The following is a 20,743-nucleotide window of genomic DNA, read 5'->3' on the forward strand; positions in this document are numbered from 1 at the left end:
CCATACTCGGAATGGCCCGGTATTTCCCCCTTCAGGGAACCCGGACACGGTTTTGGAGGCAGCCATGGCACCAATAGCGCCATGGCTACCTCCAAAGTTTTAATGAGGCCCTCTGTCTCTATAATTAAGTATTTTTGCGATAATAGGTCTAGGAAAGTCCCCGGGCTTGGGTCGCAGGATTAGGGCCCAGTGCGCCCGCTCCACGGTGAGGAAGGGAGACATATCAGGATTACCCAGCAACTCCTTCAGCAGGTTCTGAACAACTAGCTTCATGCAACCCTTAAGGGCGTTTTCATGAACGCCGATAATACGTATGTTGTTCCTACACGATCTAGATTCCAGGTCGTCGCACTTGTTCTTAACAAGTGTCATGTCGCGTGTAAGAGAGGCAACCGTGTCCTGGAGAGTGTGTAAACCATCTTCATTAGCGCTAATCCTAGATTCTGCTTCAGTGATTTTGGTCCCAGCATGATCAAGTTGGGACTTGAGTGATGCAACGTTAGCATTTATATCGTCCAACTTTTCATGGAAGGAGGCAAAATGAGTCTCCATCGATTCCATCATCGCCGTAAGGTTGGGAGCTGGAGTGCTCGGGTGTGATGGAGGATCTTCCTGATTTGATGACGCTTGACCCTGATCTGATCGAGGTGCCGTCTTGGCAAACTTATCCATGGCCCCCTTTTTTTTTGGCACCTTGGGATTTGTTAGACATTTCAGTACCGTTGAAGAGGAAGTGGGGCCCGGATGGACGACATCAGGAGATAGGATCTGTTTCAGCAATCTGTGTGGGGCCGGGCGGTACACAATGGTGATGACCGTGAAAACATTTGGATTTGAGACAGGATCAGAGAGCACTGTTAGTGGCAGGCAGTAGGTGGCATGCCGAGTACGACACCTCCAGGGCTGAAGGATGCGTAGAGATGGAAACAGCAATGTGACGGTGTAGGCTGGGCTGATATCCGCCACCCAGCGTATGAAATTGAGAGGGAGCCGGGTCACTGGGCAGCTTATTGAACAGTGGAGGGAGCCTCACATAGGTATGTGCCATCTACAGCTAAGGAGTCTTGACAAGTTGTAGATCCGCAGGTGTATGGCCAGGCCAGTACTGATGTCGGCGTAAAAGAATGGCACATATGAAGGAAGTAAGGGTGCACGCACCAGAGCCCGCCAGGCACAGCTGCGAAGGGTTTCTTGTAGCTACAACTGGCCCCCAGGGGCCACAGGAAGTTAAATGCATGGGCTCCCAGCAGAACAGGAGGCGCCCGGGAGGAACCACAGGAGTCAATGAGGGGATCGTGTGGAGGTCCAGCAGAGCCAGGGAAATGCAGTAGCAACCTGCAGTAGGAACAGGGAAGAGCAGTGTTCTCTATCTGATGCTTAGCGCCCACTCACATTCACTCTGGCCATTCGTGTTCCGTTTCTGCACAGCAGGAGATGCCATATAGGGGCCAGCGGGCTTGTCATGCATTTGTGAGGGGGCCATCAAGCAATACAGGGGGAGTGGACAATAAAGCGTTGAGAAAACAGGTTTCCTTGATAGACCTCCAAAGTTGTGGCCTCTGATGTAGCACACGTGTGCTATTGCACCACTAGATGAGCAGGTGATCCCAGTAAAGTGTTCTGTGACTCTGAGGTAGCCTGGGGAGGCTACAGGGTGGTTTGCAGCGCTGCTCCCTGACAAGCCTCCAAGAAAATGTGCCGCGGGACTGCAGAGGCTCCAATTGCGAGGTCTTCTGGCCCCTCCACACGTGCTACTCAGGGGGAGCGGTGGAACATTTGGTCTCAGGCTGGCTAGAAATATGTGTAGATGCCAGGTGTGTGGACAGCACCCCAGCAATCGCTGTGCTCTGCGCACAGAGAGGCTCAATGGAGGGGTGATGCAGGAGCCGCGGGAGCGGGTTTCCGCCACACTTAAGGGGGATTGGCACGTGGACTCCCTCAATGTGCCACCGCCTGATGGAGCAGTCTCACAAGCCTTGCAGGGGCTATGCTGCAGTGAGGTGCAGGCGGGGCCATGGGCAGCCGCGACCGGGCCAGCGGCGGTCAACAGGGTCTGATAGAACCACCAGCAGCGGCAACCCACCTCCCGCCAGCACACTCACCTGTGGAACAGTCAGGTCGGCCACATCTCCGAGGGTCCAGGTGACGTCCTTCAGGGCAGCGGTAGGGGCTGCGGCCCGTCTCAGGCCACCCGCTCCGCACAGCAGGATAACACACAGCGCGGGGAGGCCCAGGTTGCCCACCTGCGGTTTGGCCCTACTCACTGCAGGATAGCAGATAAGCCCCATCCACGGGGCCGCGGCAGCACCTTCAGCTGGGGACAGCAATCATCTGCATCACGGCCGCAGCCGCATGCAACAGCTCCCTCTAGGCACCTACGTAGACAGGAACCGCTGCAGGGCCGGGGCCATACAGCTCCACACCGACCTGGGGGTGGGCCCACCGCCGTCTCAGCCGCCTCACATATCAGGCAACTGTATCTTGGTCGCTAAGCACCGATTCCTCACGATATCGGGGATAAACCTGCCTCAAACTCCTGGCAGCATGAGTAGGCAATTATAGGGCACACACCAGGAAGGATCCACCGTTGTTGTCAGATTGGAGTCGGTACAACATGGAGCTTCACAGCTAGGCAGCCATCTTGCAGGCTGCTCAACAGTGCCCTCCCAATGTTTAAATGTATAAACAGGCTGACCCTGGAATATCTTAGTTTCAAAATCTGCCGGTAAAACCCGGCAAGGTTTCTGCGCTCAGGGGACCAGTTATCGCTGAGCATTCTGCGCACAATGTGTGTCTCCAGAGGTGATAGGAGGTTCGTGGTCTACGGGCCCAGATCGTGGAACGGGCTACCCTTGGAGATTAGGGCTTGCCAGACATTGGGGGTCATTACGACCCTGGAGGTAGAGGGTTAACGAGGCTGGTAGAGCTGCCGGCCCCGTTAACCCCCTACTGCCGCATTACAAGGTTTGCTCGTGGGACCCGGTAAGGAAGCCTGGTCTCAGACCAGCAGGACGCGAGCAGACCAGCATGCTAACAACAGGCCTGTCATTAACGGGCCCGTTGTTAGCATGCTCCCCATTCCCATTGAGCCCTATGAGGGTTCAAATGGGAATGGGGGATGGGTTCCTGGAATGGGGAAATACCGAGCCCTCCAAGGTCGGAATGGCCCGATATTTCCCCATTCCAGGAACCCAGACCCGGTACCCGGAATATGGGTAGCCATGCCGCAAATAGCGGCATGGCTACCTCCAAGGTCGTAATGACCTCCATTGTGTCAGTTCCGGAAGGCACTTGAAACCTTCCTGTTCAAGTAGAATTTGGGTTGCAAGGGAGGGTCCATGTATTTTGGGTGTCCGTGATTCTTCTTTGTGGTTTTATACCATCTGCGCCCTTGTACAGTTAAGTCTGTCCGGAGTGAGATTTAAATGTTGAAATCCAATCAAATCAAATAAAAACTTATGAAATTCAGTGAAAAAACTGACGTTTGTGATGTAAACTTTGATGTCCTGGGTCTTAGTCTCAGCAGTACAGGTTGGTGGCGTGAGTAATGGTTGCTTAGCTTTCCATAACTGGCGAATTTCTTTTTTTTTTTTACTTTTAACCCTAACACAACGTTTTTTCACTGAATTTCATAGGTTTTCATTAGTGCAACTTAACCATAACGTCCCTTTATCAAAGTTTTTTCACTGGGTATATATATTTGTGTATGTGTGTACAGATATAATCAACACATGTAAATTGGAAACAAGAATGTGTGCTAGGCAGCTGTTTCTTAAGTTGTTAGAGAGGGTCTATGATTTACTCCAGAGACTGTAATTTACTCCAGCGAGCACGTTTCCGTAGTAAACAGAATTGTTTAGGCAGAAAACTATATGAGAATTAGAGAACGCTGTTATTTATTTCAGATAAAGGGCGAGAAAAATTTGATATCGCACCAACTCCTATGATGGGGTGCCATCTTGTGGAAAGAAGCGGTACTGCAAGACCAAATTGTTAAAGCTTTCCAAGGTTTTCGTAGCAGTATGGAAACATACAAACGTACACATTACGATAGTGTTCATGATGATTAAGCGAAACTCTTAGCAATCGCAGACACCAATAGCATTGCATCCTGGAAAGAATACAGAGCAGACACGGATAAGTGCAAGAGTTTGAGGAAGTCTGTCTCAAAGAAATAGAAATGCCATAACTTAGGCAGTCTATTAAACCGACTGTTGCCAGTCGGGACCACTGATCATGGTGACTATCCCACAAATAGGAAACACTGAAGTGTCCATTCACTAACTAGCGTTTATATATTTACTTATTTATTAGTTCAAATAGTGCAGGCCAGAGGGGAGGCCTCGGAGTGTTGGACATGACACTATACAGACATACAGTTGCATACATATCAGGTAAATCTCATTAGAATATAACAACTTGAGTCGTTTTTCGGAAACATATCATAGTCAGTATATACATTGTGCACCGGTGGCTCGAAGCGCGGGCGAAAACTGACAATTTATCACCCACTTTTTTCTACCCACCAAACGCCCTTTCCGGGAGCCGCCACTTTTTTAGGTGTCTTGAGGCCTTAACCCCGGACTGTTCCCCAAACCCGCTGCCTCCCCATGCCTCCACCATAACATCATCCCCCAACAGCCCCTCCCCCCCGCCACTACTTACCTGCTGGGGCTTCCGGCTACAATGGCGCCAGAGAAATAGAAAAATAAATGGTGAGCGCATCTCCAGTAAAATAAAATGATCAGACTACTCACACCCTGGACAGAGCCCCGGGGTGCAAATAGATATCATCCCGTTGTACGGGGCTTACAGGGCCAGTAATGGCCCTAATCCCGCGCCAAGGCCCAAGCTTCGTCGCGCCGGTCTATGTTTCAGCTGTTGGGTCTCTTCCAGCCTTGTACAACCCCAATGTGGGGGTGACTGCCACAAAATATATTCAGTGAAAAAACCTTAATTATGAAAAAATGAACGCGAAATAAGAGGATGGCAGGAACGCCTATCAAATCAGTGTGCTCTAGTTTCAAGTGATACAATTAATAGTGGCATACGTGATATCCCAAGTGACGTCATCAATAAGGTAATCGGTGTGTTCATGAGCTGCACAACAAAGTGACTCGGAGGTGGTGTAGCTTCCACCACCTGCTCAATTTCGGGTGTTTTGTTGTGTGAAACGGGCGCCATAACACTTAAGTAAGGCTTTTTTACTGATTTACATGGGTTTTCTTGCATTGACCTAATACACGTTAATTGTTTCTTAACTGAAGTGTTTTTCCCTGAATTTCAAGGGTTTTTCAATGCTATATTTAAAGCCCCCTGCAAACGTTTTTCGTTTTGACTTGATCATTAATGTCATATGCAAAGCTATCAGTGTGTCCCAAAACTACACATTCTGGGGTTCTTTTGTGATTCTGTGGGCAATGGGATAGGTCCTATAGCTATGGGCAGTGGCTACTTTGCCCAGCCGGAAAGTGGCCTTTGACCATGTCCCGCTTTGCCACCCAATGAAGTAAGGAAGGAGGTAACGGGACGAGGAAGACCCAGAAGACCTGGAACAAGGAAGAGGGATACAGCAAAGGAAGAAGGACTGCGATAAGGATACATCCATTGTACTGTGATGAGCATGCTTGCGAGCGACTCTGACAAGAAGCGCGCATGGGCTTGTGAAGAGGATGTGCTCGAGTGTATGCATGAGGAACTGGGACGAGGATGCACTCGACAACCTGTGAAGAATGTATGCATGAGCAACTGGGACGAGGATGCACTCGAGATCCTGTGCAGAGTGTATGCATGAGGAACTGGACGAGGATGCACTGGAGAACCTGTGAAGAGTGTATGCATAAGGAACTGGGTCAAGGATGCACTGGAGAACCTGTGAAGAGTATGTGCGTGACGGCCAGTGAAGAGGAGAAGCCCGAGGTGGAGAAAAGGGCGAGGCTGTTTTGTGCTGTGCGGCTGTGCGGTGGTGAGATTACCTGAGCTACAAACTTTTACCTGCAGTCACAAGGAAAGGCGAAGCGCCGCTCCAACTCGCATCAGTCTATTGGCAGGAGCCGATAGCAGTTGAAGCGGGCGGTGTGCTTCCCCATCGCTTCCTCATCACGTGACACGCGTCACCTGACGCCCGTTGGCCACGCCTACAGGAAGTGCCTTCATATCCGGCACTCCCTCACCCTTGTGGCGAGAAGCCCGAGGTGGAGAAAAGGGCGAGGCTGTTTTGTGCTGTTTGCGGCTGGATCGGCTATAGGAGGCGGAACTCTCTATGGAACCCACTAAACCCCGTACAAGGCTCCAGGGAAAACGAGAGGTATCGATAGTGCCTATACAAAAAACGACCAACAACCGAGATCTTGATGGAACCATAACGATTAATTTAAAATCACCAAACAAACACAACATCATCAAAGCGAAATCTGTAGATCAGGCTTGCTTGCTCAATGTCGACTTTGTAACCCACACTCTTGCTCATGATAAACTAGACACAAAAATATTATGTACTGCCCCAGCTTCCTTGTCTCATCTTGATGACGCATGTCCTATACGTGACCCTCCTAAGTCGCTTACACATCCAGAGATGCTAGGATATAATTCGCGACTCGAAAATTCCCATCAAACGCCTCTTCAAGAGCGTGTGAGGGCAGCCAAACAGCAATGGCAAGCAACACATCTCCCAACTGCTATGACAAATGATGATCCCACAAATCCACTCATGGCACGAAGTGTACGTCTCTCATTGGACATCACAGAACTCGACGCAATTATAGATTTACAAGGAAACAAACTTGAGGTTTGTGGCGGCCTGTTCACACCAAACCAAATCGGAAAAATCGAGTCATCTACCCCAATAGGTTTGTTAAGAACCGCTTCGCCGGTGAAGGAACCTATGGAAACCAACCTGGATGAAACAAATTCTTCCATCTGTGTGAACCCTGGGAATATAAGTAATTCTCCCGAATACCAACGAAGACTGCCTACGACGATGCTAGATCTACAAAATACTTTGGTAGCAGTGTTATCGACAGCTATGATACCGTTTCTAAAAATCGAAGAAGCAATGGTTGATTCCATCAAAGACCAAGCGACATTGCTAGCAATGCTCTTGACCAAGCAAACACAGTTTGAATCCCTAATAAGCTCCATTCAAGAAAGACTAAAATATGAAGCTGAATCATCAAGAACATGGCAAAATAGACTAGCGGAAGTGGCGAGAGCCGATAGAGCTGACAAATTAAGCCTAATGGACACTTTTTCAACTATCACCAAAAAAATGGTGGATGACAAAGTAAAAAAATCTGCACAAGTAACAATGAACCTACAATGTACATCCAAACAAACTCAGACAGAAAACCAATCTAATTTAAATATGAGGAAAATAGACCAAACAACCCAATACGATCATCAACTCTATCCAGTTCCAATTCCACAAGCCTTGGTTTCTGCGGGGCAAGAGATCACGGAACCACCCGCTTGTACCCCATTTGATATTTTTGATTTGTCAAAACGAGGATTAGTGGGGCAGGAAACAACTATTAAACCAAAGCACAAAAAAAATACAAAAAATGGGTCACGTGCATTTCTGCGAAAGGTACTAAATGCTCAGAAAACGAATAATGAAAGGACAAAGACCAATAGTAACTCTCTGGTTAATAACCAGCCTATTCTTCCACAACCGATTCTGATTGATGGAAAAGTAGATAGAGCTCTAAATCTTACATCACAAGGCAATCAGCTAACGCCGGAACCACTAGATATACTTTTAGATGTAATCAATCAACAAACCACCCCGAACTCTGGAAAAAGAGTTAGAGCTCTAAATCCTACGGCACAAGGCAACCAGAGAACACTTGAACCAAAAGCGATATCTAAAGAAGTAATCATTCAGGAAACACAAATCAAAACTCCAAATCCTATTAATCTGACAGATACCTCTACACAAAACGATGTAAGTGACCATAACTCCATTTCCATAAACTCTCAAGATGAATCCCACATTGTAATAGATGAATATGAAGATTCACTTCTTGACTACACTCAAACTAACATCTCTCTGGCATATTCAGCAGTTTCCACTGAAGAAATATGGCCAGCTAATAAATCAGAAAGAGCCATTGAATCCAGTGGCAACAAAACAATTCATGTAACCCCTAAACTATTCAGACCAATTTTTAGAAATCCGGCAAACATTTCATGTGCATATCGACTAGCTATATATCCGAAGAAATTGAGCAATGAGGATCCTGTCATCTTAAACAGATCTAATACTTTACGAGTGTTTAAGGCAATCCCACAATTGTCCCACATAAAAACGGAAGATATTGAGTTAATCATATTTCCAAATAAAAAATATATGGAAGAAGCCCATGTAGATTTCTCCAACTACGACACAATGCAATGTGTCCTCAACAACAAACATCACTTATTGACCTTGGGATTTCAAACAGAAGAAATCATGGTATCTCGTTTGATGGCGGAAAAAAAAATAAGAACACTAGAAATCTTTACTAAAAATATAACCAAGAACCGAAGTGACCAAAAAATTATTCAAGAAGGTGGAAAAAAAATGAATGACAAAACTCTAAGATTAAATGACAAAAATAACATGTCACGAGAAAGTTTAAGAAACATCGCTAACTTAGACGTGAATCGGAGAACAAAGAAAACGTATCTATAACAACGAAAAGCCCCATTGAAACCCCATACAATATTATGTTCGTGGAACACAAGGGGACATAGACATCTTTTTGAAAATGAGACACCTATACTTGAACAAGTCGATATCATATGTCTCCAAGAAACCTGGTTGAAAGAGGAAGTAGTGTGTGATGGCTATAGTTCATTCATGAATCCGGCCATAGGTTCACAACAAGGGAGACCAGCATCAGGAATGCTCATATTATCAAAAATTCAACCTACATGGCGAATAATAGAAACTAAAATAATCCATCCGTGGGCACAACTCCTATCCATCAGCATTCCGTCAATACAGAAATCTAATCCATCCTACCCAGCAAAAGACACATGCTTATCAATTTTTAACATATATTGGAACCCTACAGCTATGTCTGACAATAAATTCATCGATTCCATATGTGATGAAATCGACTTATTGAACATCAGTAATAGTACAAACGAAATCATCTTGGCAGGAGATTTCAACTTCCATCTGTTTGACAAAGGAGGAAGTAAATTGGCACTTAATGAAATGTCATCTAGAGCGAGAAAATGGATCAAGGAAATAACATTACGCAACATATACCTAAGTGTCCAACCCACGAACGATAAAGGCATCCCATTGCCGACCTGGTCACGGGAGAACTCCAACACAATAATTGATTATATCTTCACAACAGAAGGTATTCGAAATATCACAACTTCCACTGCGAGTTCCATGAATCCAAATAGTGACCATCGTCAAATTATTATTTCCTGGCGAGCCGAACCTTCAAGTGATCAAGGTTTGAAGCTTCCTGAACTAGAAATAAACAACGGGTTGAACCGGCTCCGAATCAAAGACCATCAAACACGAGACTTACCTACTCTATTTGAAGACACACCACTGGAGGACCAAGCTAAATTAAATTATGGCTGGATCTTAGAGAAGTATCAACAATCTACATCGAGAAATCAACAAAGAGTCAAACAGACGCACACTCACTATTTCAATTTACAAATCTTTCTCGAAAAAAAGAAACATTACAAACGTCTTCGACAAATAAAGAAAAATAAAGGAGACTATCAATGTGAAATAAAAAAGGAAAAACAAAAATTCACCAACATAAAGAAATCACACAAAATGATAATGAAACAACATGACGCAGAAGCACTTTTGAAAGCATTAAATGGAAAAAACACGCGACAATTGTGGTCCTTGATGAATATAACATCGAAAAATCAAACCTTGATTCAAGAAGTGGAACCACATATATGGGTTAAACACTTCCAAAACCTATATAAGAAACCGGTATTCGAACCAACATCAGTTCTTCAAGAAGATACCGACCCCTGGTCACTAAAATGGGACAAAGATGATATTACCACCACCATGAGGAGTCTGAATTCATCTAGAGCCCCAGGACCTGATGGGCTAGCAAACAGCAACCTCAAAGCAAATCCAGAACACTGGGCCAAACTTTTCGTACATCTCTTATATCTGATAGAAAAGACGAAAGAGATTCCTCGTACATGGTCAGTAGCTACTTTAATACCAATCTATAAGGCTGGAGATAGAAAAAACCCAGCCAATTACAGACCAATAGCCTTATTGGACCCGTTGGGTAAACTCTTTGCAGGCTATCTCGAGAAAAAACTATCTGTTTGGGCTATTCATAATGGTAAACAAGCAAAAAGACAGACTGGCTTTGTCACAAAAATAAGTACCAACGTCAACCTTCTCTTGCTGAATATGATAAAATATGAAGCATTCACAAAAGTACAGCAGGTATACGCAATCTTCATAGATTTAAAAATGGCCTTTGATTCTGTTAATCGACAACTTCTCTGGTCCAAATTGGCTGCTTGGGGCTGTCCATCGACCATTCTCCACCCAATACAACAGCTATATTCGAACACGTCAATTAGAGTTCGACTTTCAAATGACGGAAAAGCAACAGCCCCAATTCTCACATGGAATGGGTTAAAACAAGGTTGCCCCTTGGCGGCTTGCCTCTATAATCTTTACACTCATGAGTTTGAACGAAAAATTAAACACACTACTGCGAATCCACCGAAGATAAATAGTGAATCAATTCAAACCTTAATTTTCGCTGATGACATTATTATCATGGACAAAACCGCAAAAGGTCTCCAAATAACATTGGACAAAACGCAAACTTTCATGAAGGAAAACGATCTACAAATTAACACAGATAAAACCAAAATGATGAAACTCATAATTGAAAACTCTAAGAAGCAATGGACGCCAAAATTCTACCTGGAACATAAAAACATTGCGTCAACCAAATCCATAAAATACTTAGGTGTAATGATCAACCCATCTAAGAACGAAAAAGAATGGCAAGAAAACATCGAAGAAAAAACAATATCATTGTCAAGACAAGGCCGCTTCTTTCACTGCAAATATGGTACCTATACGGTAAAACCTACAACTCTATTGTATAAACAGAAAGTCATTCCGATTTTGACTTATGCGAGCGAATCTCTGATACATCAGCATCTATTCAAATGGTCAAGATACGAAGCAATATTCTGGCGAAAAACCCTTGCTCTACCAAAATCTTTTCCAATCTCTAGAATTCGATATGAACTCGCCCTCCAATCTATTCAATCCATTGTACTGTGGAAACAAATGGACCTATACAGAAAAATCATCTCGGAGGAAATAATCCCAACACTCGAAATCTTGAAAGATAAAAAACATCCATCTCAAGTTGCAGCCTTAACAAAGTGGACAAGCGAAATCAAAGAAAAAATGCAACAAGAAGAAATTAGCGAAGAAATGCTGAGAAACAGACCTCAATACGCGAAACGAAAAATTCAGAAAAATGACTGGATAAGAACGATCGAAGACCAGAAAAGATTTAAAAGACATCTAAACGCTGACATGGAAGTAAGAGCTATTAACGAGATGCCTTCATATTTACTCCAATTCCCTGATGTGAAAATTTGTGACCTATTTCTCCGCTTTCGTTTGAACATACTACCAACACGCGAATACTTGTCATTAATAGATCGAACACGTAGTAATTCAGCAACCTGTCGCTACTGTAAAGACCCTATGCAGCAAGAAACATTATTCCATCTAATCATGGTGTGCCCAGAGCTAAAAAATAAACGTGACTTATTTAGAGACTTTTTTAAAATCTCAGACCAACAAATGACAACAGAAGAGCGTTGGGCAACGCTGCTCCAAGGAAACAATCAGTGGTTGATCATTACAGTGATCAAGTTCTGGAACGAAATCAACAAAGAAGTGTAAAAGAATAGGCAGATCGAAATCTAGTGGCAAGAAGAGACTAAGGAAAAAAGAAAAATGAAAAGTTTGATAAGTCAAACAAAACATTTAAAAAATAAAAAAAAATAAAAAAAGAAGAGGATGTGTGTGTGTGTGTGTGTGGACCTGTGACGAGGATGCCTGCAAGACCTTTCACGCTGATCTGCTCGAGAGCCTTTGATAAGGATTTATTCAAGGTAGAGTGACTAGGAAGCATACAGTGGCTAGTGTGGAAGATGTATGCTAGGGCCAATGAGAAGAGAGCACCCGAACACTAGCGTAGGAGATGTATGCAAGGGGCAGTGAAGAGGATGTGTGTGTGGGCAAGTGACAAGGATGCGCTCCAAGGTCAGTAAAGAGAATGCATGCTAGGGCCAGTGAGGAGGATGCGCACATTTTGCTGGTGGAGTAATAGAGTACTGATGGGGTACCGAGACAAGGAACAGAGAGGCTGGGTTAATGCAATACTTTACTAATGGAGTACAAGGACGTGGAAGAGGAAGGTAGGGTAATGGCTTACTGGGACGAGGAATAGTAGGGTACTTGGATGAGGAAGAGTGAACTGGGGCAATAGTGTAATGGTATGAGGAATTGTGATGTGGCTGTTGTAGAGTTTTGGGATGAAGAAGGGTGAGGCAGGTGAAATTGGGTTCTGGGATGAGGAACAATGAAGGGGGTAATGGGGTACGGAGAAGAGGAAGAGTGAGGCAGGGTAATGCAAAGGATTGCTAAGGAGATACCGGGTCGAGGAAGGGGGGCTTGGATAATAGCTTGCTGGGATGAAGAATAGTGAATTGGATTTAATGATGTACTGGGACTGGGGAAGTGTGACGTGACAGTACAAGGGGACTGAGACGAGGAAGTGTGAGGTGGGGGCAATAGGAGGCAAAGACCAAGAATAGTGAGGCAATGGTAATTGTGAACTGAGATGAGGAAGAGTGAAGTGGGAGCGATAGGGTACTGGGACAAGGAAGACTGAGGCAGGGTTAAGGGGGAGTATAAGGAGGAAGGGGTAGGTAAGGAAAATGAGGTACTGAGACGAGCAAGGGTGACGGTGGCTTAATGCAAGGGATTACAGATGGTTACTTGGACGAGGAAGAGAAAGGCAGGGCCAGTGGGGTATTTGGATGATAAAGAGTGAGCCAGGATAATGGGGGACTAGGACAAGGAACAACCAGGTAGAGCTAGTGTGGGATAGGAACGAGGAAGAGTGAGGCTGGGATAATGGTGTTGTGTGACGAAGAAAAAAGAGGTCAGGTTAATGGGGGACTATGATGAAGAAACGTGGGAGAGGGGTAATGCAGGACTGTGGTGAGGAAGAGGTTGGTGGGGATAATGAGGGACTGGGATGATGAAGAGTGATGTGGGGTAAATGAAATGGATTACTGATGGGGTACCTGGATGAGGGAGAGGAAGGCAGGGACAGTGGGGTATTGGGATGACAAAGAGTGAGGTAGGGCTAATGCGGTGCTGGGATGAGGACGAGTGGTGGACTAGGACAAGGAAGAGACAGGTGGGGGTAATGAGGGACAGGAATGAGGACCAATGAGGCTGGGTTAATGGGATACTATGCTGAAGAAAAGAGAGGTAGTGTTAATGGGGGACTGGGACAAGGAAAAGTGGGGCAGGGAAAATGAAGGACTGGGATGAGCAAGAGTGAGACAGGATAATATGGAACAGGGACGAGAACGAGTGAGGCCTGCTAATCAGGGATAGAGACAAGAACAGGAGAGGTGGGGTTATGGGGTACTGGGGTGAGGAAGTGTGAGGCTGAGGTACTGGGACGGGAAAGAGTGAGGCTTGAGTATATATGGTACTATGGCAAAGAAGAGCATGGAGGGGTAATGGAGGACTGGGGCAAGGACGAGTGAGGCAGGAGTAATGGTGTGCTGGGCAGAGGAAGAGTGAGTTGGTGTGATTGCAAGAGACTAATAATGGGGCACTGGGATGAGGAAGAGGGAGGCAGATATAATGTGCTACTGGGATGATGACAAATGAGGTATGGGGCAAATACATATGAGGTGGGGTACTGGGGTACTGATACTAGGAAGAGTGCAGCGTGGGCAATAGGCGACTGAGACAAAGACCAGTGAGGCGGGGAAATGTGGGACTGAGAGGAGGAAGATTGAGCAAGGGGTAATGGCGAAGAAGAGTGAGAAGCAGTTTAATGTTGAACTTGGGCAAGGAAAAGTAAGATCATGTGGTACTGGGACAAGGAAGAATGAGTTGGGGTTAATGTGGCACTGGGATGAAGCATAGTTAGGCTATATTAATGCATGGTATTACTAATGGGGTCATGGGATGAGAAAGAGCATACATGCCAACACTATCCCTTCCATTCGGAAGATGCTAGTCCAGTTCTGTTTTTAAATTAGCATTATGGGACTTGTAGTCCTGGGCTTATAATGAGGAAATCCAGGACAGCAAGTCCCAGAATGCAAAGACAAACAATGACTCCACTAGTGTCTCCCAAATGGAATGGACAATATTGGAAGTGGGAGGCAGGGATAATGGGATACTTGTAGGAGGAAGCGTGAAATGGTGGTAATAGAACAAGGATGAGTGACATGGGGTAATGGGGTACTGCGATGAGGAAAAGTGAGGTAGGTAATGAAGTACTAGGGCAAGGAAGAGGGAGGTAAAGGTAATGTGATATTTGGAAGAGGAGAGGGAGGCACGGCAGAGGGGGACTGGGATGAGGAATAACGAGATATATGTAGTGTGGCACTGAGACAAGAAACGGTGAGTAAAGGTAGTCCAATATCATTTTTGTAGGCACTAGTCCAGTACTGGATTTAACTTTGCATTCTATGACTTGTAGACCTAGGTTTATAATGGGGAAACTCAGCACTACAAGTCCCAGAATGCAAAGTAAACATAATGAATGGACTAGTCTATCTTGAATGGAATGGGTAATGTTGGCATGGAATAAAAGGGGGAGGCACGAATCATGGGGTACTTGGACAGAGAAGTGTGAAGTGGGGCCAGTAGGGTACAGGGATGAAATCTATTGAGATGCTGGTAATGGGTACTGGGATGAGGAAAAGTGAGGTGATTTAATGTGTTACAGGCATGAGGAAGAGGGAGGGGAAGTAATATGGGTTGGGACGAGGAAGAGTGAGGCAGGCTTAATGGGGTACTTGGGAGAGGAATACTGAAGCGGGCGTAAGGGGTGGGTGGGAAGAGTGAGTCAAGGTAATGGAGTACTGGTCCGAGGAAGAGAAGTGAACTGGGGTAATTTGGAATAGGAACGCGTAAGAGTGAGGTGTGGGTAATGCTTGCATTACTAATGGAGTGTCGTCAGTGGTCGAAGTGAGGGAAAAATGTAGGGGAACTGGGAAGTTTGTTGAAAAAACGTTGTTGTCCCAGTAGGCGTTGTAGAGGGCGTGGTGAATTTCACTGCGACACAGCTACTTTAAGAGGTGTCTAATCATACAATGAACAATACACACTTGGATTGCCACAGGAATGTACGGCTTAAATTTGAAAGTTAAGGGTTGCCTTGCTCTGAGAGAAAGAATGCAGGTCTGTGCTCCACTCATTGGTAGCGACTAGAAGTGCTTTATAATGCTCAAGCGTCAAAAGGTAAAGCTCCTGGAAATACTTGTGTATTAGGCGCCATAGAAATGACCAATAAATAAATAAATAAAGGTACACTTTAAATCTTGCAGCCAGCGATGTGTGCAAAATGGAAGGGATGGGTCCTCTCCTCTGCCTTTGCAGTGGGTGGATTCTTAGCCAATATGTCCTGCACCGTGTGGCTAGAGTGACACGTCACATTGACTAACCTAAGTGGCTGGAGTGCCCAGGCACATGTAGAAGATACAGGTTTCACTGCCCTACTTTGCTTTGAGCCTACGAATAAGGTTCTCAGTGGGAGAAAGCCCTACCGGTGTCAACCTGGGATAACCAGAAGGGATGCTTGAACTGGGCCTTCTACAATTCCTTACAGCTTTTTGGTCAGAAAAAGCAGGTCCTACATCAGCCGGCCACTTTCCGCCCATAAAATAGCACCTTGATCATTGCCACTTGATAAAAGCAACATGCAAACGCTGCAAGCGCTTCCCGACATGTCTCACCCCTTCCAGGGAAATACTTTCAATATTAGATTACCTTGATAAATATTGACCTACAAAGACCAGAATGCAACATGACACCAGTTTAAAAGTTGAAACTGGCAGAACAATAAACTTAAGACACGTGACAAACACTCCTGTTACTTGAAACACTAAACGCCAACTCCAGAGGAGCTTGGGTAAGTGCCACTGCTTTTAGTCACTGTATGACACAGGCGAGCAGAATCCTGTCACTCATGATGAGATGCAAAATACAGGGCACAGATGAAAAGCGTGGCTATGGCACAGCCTCCAAATCGCGTTGCTGGTCTAAGTCTTCTCTGCATATTATAAATTTAAAAAAACGGTGGGAACAGCGAGTAGGGATAGCGGCAGTGCAGTGTACGCAGAGGGAGGGGTGGGGGAGATGTCCAGTTGCACTGGAAAGCCCCAAATAACCAATTGGAAGATATGTTCAGGGCAAACGCCAGGGAAGTCAACCAAGGCACACAAAGCACACAAGGCCGGTCTACTCCGAGAGGGGCCGCTGGACGCAGCTGCCAGTAGAGGCTGCTTTCTAATCCGTGACAGAAACATGACGCAGTCAGGAGGTTAGGCCTTGGGATTACCTCCCTGTTGCCAAGGATGAGATATCTCGTCCTTGGCACTTAAGGGGTTAATGAAACAGAAAAGGTTAGAAGGCATTGAATGGCGAAATACCAAAATCACCGAAAAAGGCCTTGGCACTGGGGGGGGAAAACCCATGGCAGTGAGTACCAACACTGGTTGGGTGTTATTGTATGTATATTTATTCTATATAAAGTGCTTAAGCCTAAGTGCTTTATAATAACACATCATTATATTTTGGCTTTGGATGCTGTCTTGCATTCATAGTAATTTGGTAATATGGGCCTATACACACTAATATTAATGATACATATTGTAACGGCTGCACTGTCGTTCCTTCCCGCGCTGAACGGTATAAAGTAGACAGAAACGAAGCTTCATCACACGCGTCCTACTTTATTTAACATACAGCAAGTCTGCCTACACCCCACGTCACGTCCCACCTAGCCTCCCGCCTCCCTGTAACCCGGAACGCCTGTGTCAACGTGACATCTCCCCCCAATTTAAACAATCGCCCAACGAGGTGATAAACTATGTAGGAAAATTGTTCACAAGGACATCTTCTCAATGAGGCGGCGAGGCTTATTCCTGGCTCTCTGGGGCCGAGAGCTGAGTGGAGCCACTGGCACCCAAGTCCTCATAGGAGTGCTCTGGGCGCGACACTCCAAAGTCCTCTTGGTCCCCTTGATATGGATCATCAGACATATAGTCAAGGAGTATTCCCACTTTCCCACTTAGTTGTAGGGCCCCGGACAAAGGAACTTTCTTGAAATGGGATGAGTTACGGGTGGTTGAGCCAGCGTTCCCTTGGGCCGTGTTCATGGACCCCTTCTTTTCCATGTCGATCAAAGGTTCCTCATGAAAGAAAGCAGTGTGTTTGTGTGTTTGAGGCTGTCTTACCGTGACAATGTCCCCTAATTCTAGGTGAGGCTCTCGCGCCCTCCGGCGCTCGTCTGCGTATTCTTTCATGCACTCTTTTGCGGCCCCATCTCGTTCCCTCACTTTGACATCCACACTTGGTCAATCCTCAGACAGCTTGGCCTGGAGTAGTCATGTCCGGATATCTCTCCCGAACATTACCTCTGCCAGGGTTTTACCAGTAGTGCTATGCGGGGTGCGTTGGTAGACCCACAGTAATTGATGCAGTACTTGTTCATAGGGTTGCCCGGTGAGCCTGGCTACCTGCAAGGCCCTCTTTAGATTGGCCATGAACCTCTCAATCATGCCATTCGCCTAGGGCCACAACTGAGTGACTTTATAATGGTGAAACCCCATGTATTCACTGAGTTTTGAGAAAACTGTGTTCATTAAACGGGGGCTCGTTGTCTGTCTTCATTATCCGGGGGACACCGTAAGCCATGAAGATGCGGTCCAGCACTGATGAGCTGCCGGCGATGATGTCATTTGGGCTTCAGGATATCTGAAGTACTCGTCCATGATGTCCAGTACGTACTTCCCCCCCCTTCGATAGGGCCAAAGAAATCAGCAGCCACGACATCCCATATACTGTCCGGTAGTTTGTACATCCTCAATGGCTCCGGGTGTCTGTTCAGCGTGAGGAGGCAACACGTGGGGCATAATTTCAAGAGGTCTTCCACCATGATGTCTAGTTGTGGAAACCACACTTTCTGGCACATCATTCGCTTCGTAGAGACCACACCTCCGTGGCTTTCATGAGCCAACTCAACTACCTTTCTTTTGAGGGATGTCGGGATTACCACCTTGTAACCCTTCAATAGGAGGTTGTCATCCCGAGAGCACTAGTTTCCCTCTCACTTGTAACAATCGCTCTGCTTCCACCCGTACATCCTCTGCTGCTGCACGCCTTCTCTCCTTGGCTCTCCTTCATTGGTCTGACAGGAGTTCTTCACATATAATCTGACATGCTAGGTCTGCCTCCACTTCCTGGGCCAGCCAGCTCAATCCTTTCTGGTATGGTTTGTTGGATTAGATACCAGAGGTACCAGTCAGCCACTGATGGTTCAGGGGTGCATCCGGTTCTAGGACATCTGGAAAGGAAGTCAGCAAGGTTATCTTCCTTCCCCGGTCGGTGTACTATTTCAAATGAGTAGTCCTGTAGCCAGAGCTATGCGGGGTGGCATTTTGGCTTGTGGGTTGCCATACAAGAATAGGAGTGCCTGATGGTCTGGTACCACCCAAAACGTCTTGCCGTAAAGAAAGAGATGAAAGTGTTTGCAGACACAGACTACTGCCAGAGTTTCTTTTTAAGCCTGGGAATAGGCTTGCTCAGTGGCTGATAGGCTCCTACTTGCGTAGACAAAAATGTGGGTCTGTGATGGGTCTTTAGGGTCCACCTGGGCCAGGATGGCACCAAGTCCCACAGGACTTGCGTCGACTGTTAGTTCCATCTTCCTTTCAGGGTCGTAGCAGGACATATTTTCAGCTCTGGCGAACCTTTCTCAAATGATTTCAAAGGCTCTTTGACACGTGTCTGACCAGATGAACACTGGATTTTGTTTAGTCAGCGCTCTCAGGCCTTTGCTGACTGTGGCGAAGTCTTTAATATATTTTGTGCAATAACTGACAAGGGGTAAAAATGACCTCAGTTCAGAGACATTGCTTGGGGTCAACGTTTCATTTAGCGCTGCCACCTTCTCTGGATCCGGTGGCATGCCGTTTTCTGAGAAGACATGACCAAAGAAACGTAATGTCCTTTTTCTGAACTCACACTTCACTTGGTTGAGGGTGAGATTTGCACACCTTTGCCAGGGTCTCGTCGTGTTTGCTGACATCCGTCCTAAATACAAGGATGCTGTCACTGTAGTTTATACAGTTCGTGATGTGTTTTATCATATTGTGAACCTCGGCTTGAAATATCTCAGCTGCCGAGGATACGCCGAAGCTCATCCTTTTGTATCGGTATAACCCCGGGTGGGTGACAAACATTGTGATGTTTCTGCTTTCCGGGTGTAGTACCAACTGATGATACCCCTTCTCTAAGACCAGCTTTGAGAAGACCCCTGGCCCCATTCAAAAAATGGATAATGTCAGTGATGCGTGGAGCCATGTGCCTCTCCCTTTGTATGGCCTGGTTGGGCCTCCTCATATCAACACACAGCCTAATGGCGTCAGAGCCTTTTTTAGGCACTGGCACAATGGGTGAAACCCAAGTGGTGGGGCCCATGGCCGGCTCTATTATGTCATGTTCCAGAAGCTTGTGTAGCTCGTCTTCCACCTTTTTTTTGGATATTGACCGGTATGCCCTTTGTAATGTGCTACTGGGCGCACAGTGTCATCTATGTGTAGCTTCACTTGTCTGTTTCAGAGATTCCCAATCCCTTTGAAAAGATTGGGGTAGATGTTTGTGATCATTGCTACGGGATCAATGTACTTATGAACCATGATTTTGTATAGGATATGTCTAAGACCCATGTCAATGGCCGCCTTGAAATTAAATACACAGCCACTCTCTTTTTCCATTGCAAGCACGTGTATGGGCACTCTTCTTTCTTGTCCCTTGTAACGGCACGACCCCTCAAATTGTCCTATGCACTTCAGTGTTTTTTTGGCTCCATAAGCATAAATGTCTACGGTGACAGTTAAGGTCAGGCTACAGAGAAGGAGTAGCAAGGGCTGTGGGGGCCTCAGGTTAGGCTGGGAAGAACCAAGCCTTTTATTTTGAATAAAGTATTAATATGGTGTGATATTTTCCATCCACATGTCTCTTGGATTGTTATATTTTGTTTTTTGTTTTTTAAAATTATTTTCTTTCTTTTTTCAATAGTACACATATAATTCTCAAAAAGGCAATACATGTAAATATGGACAATAAAAGAAAATGTAAATATATGAAATTTATCCTAAAAAAGTGTATTAAACAAAAACAATAAGTTACACGTCAAAATAGTTAAACTATACGTATATTAGAAACCCCCCGACAGACAAAACAGAACACACTATGCAAACACACACACCACACACACTTTGCAACAATCCACTTCTTCAAAAACCACTCACTTACAGATACTTAATCTTGATTATCCAGATCATTGAACAAAGCCAATAGTTCAAGATATCTCTCTGTCCTGTCCAACCTAGCAAATGTCACCTTCTCAAAACTAGGAATTACCTGCTTCTCATTGATCTAGTC

The sequence above is a fragment of the Ambystoma mexicanum genome, chromosome 1p (assembly GCF_040938575.1).
Source record: "Ambystoma mexicanum isolate Mex_15411 chromosome 1p, UKY_AmexF1_1, whole genome shotgun sequence".
NCBI lineage: Eukaryota > Metazoa > Chordata > Amphibia > Caudata > Ambystomatidae > Ambystoma > Ambystoma mexicanum.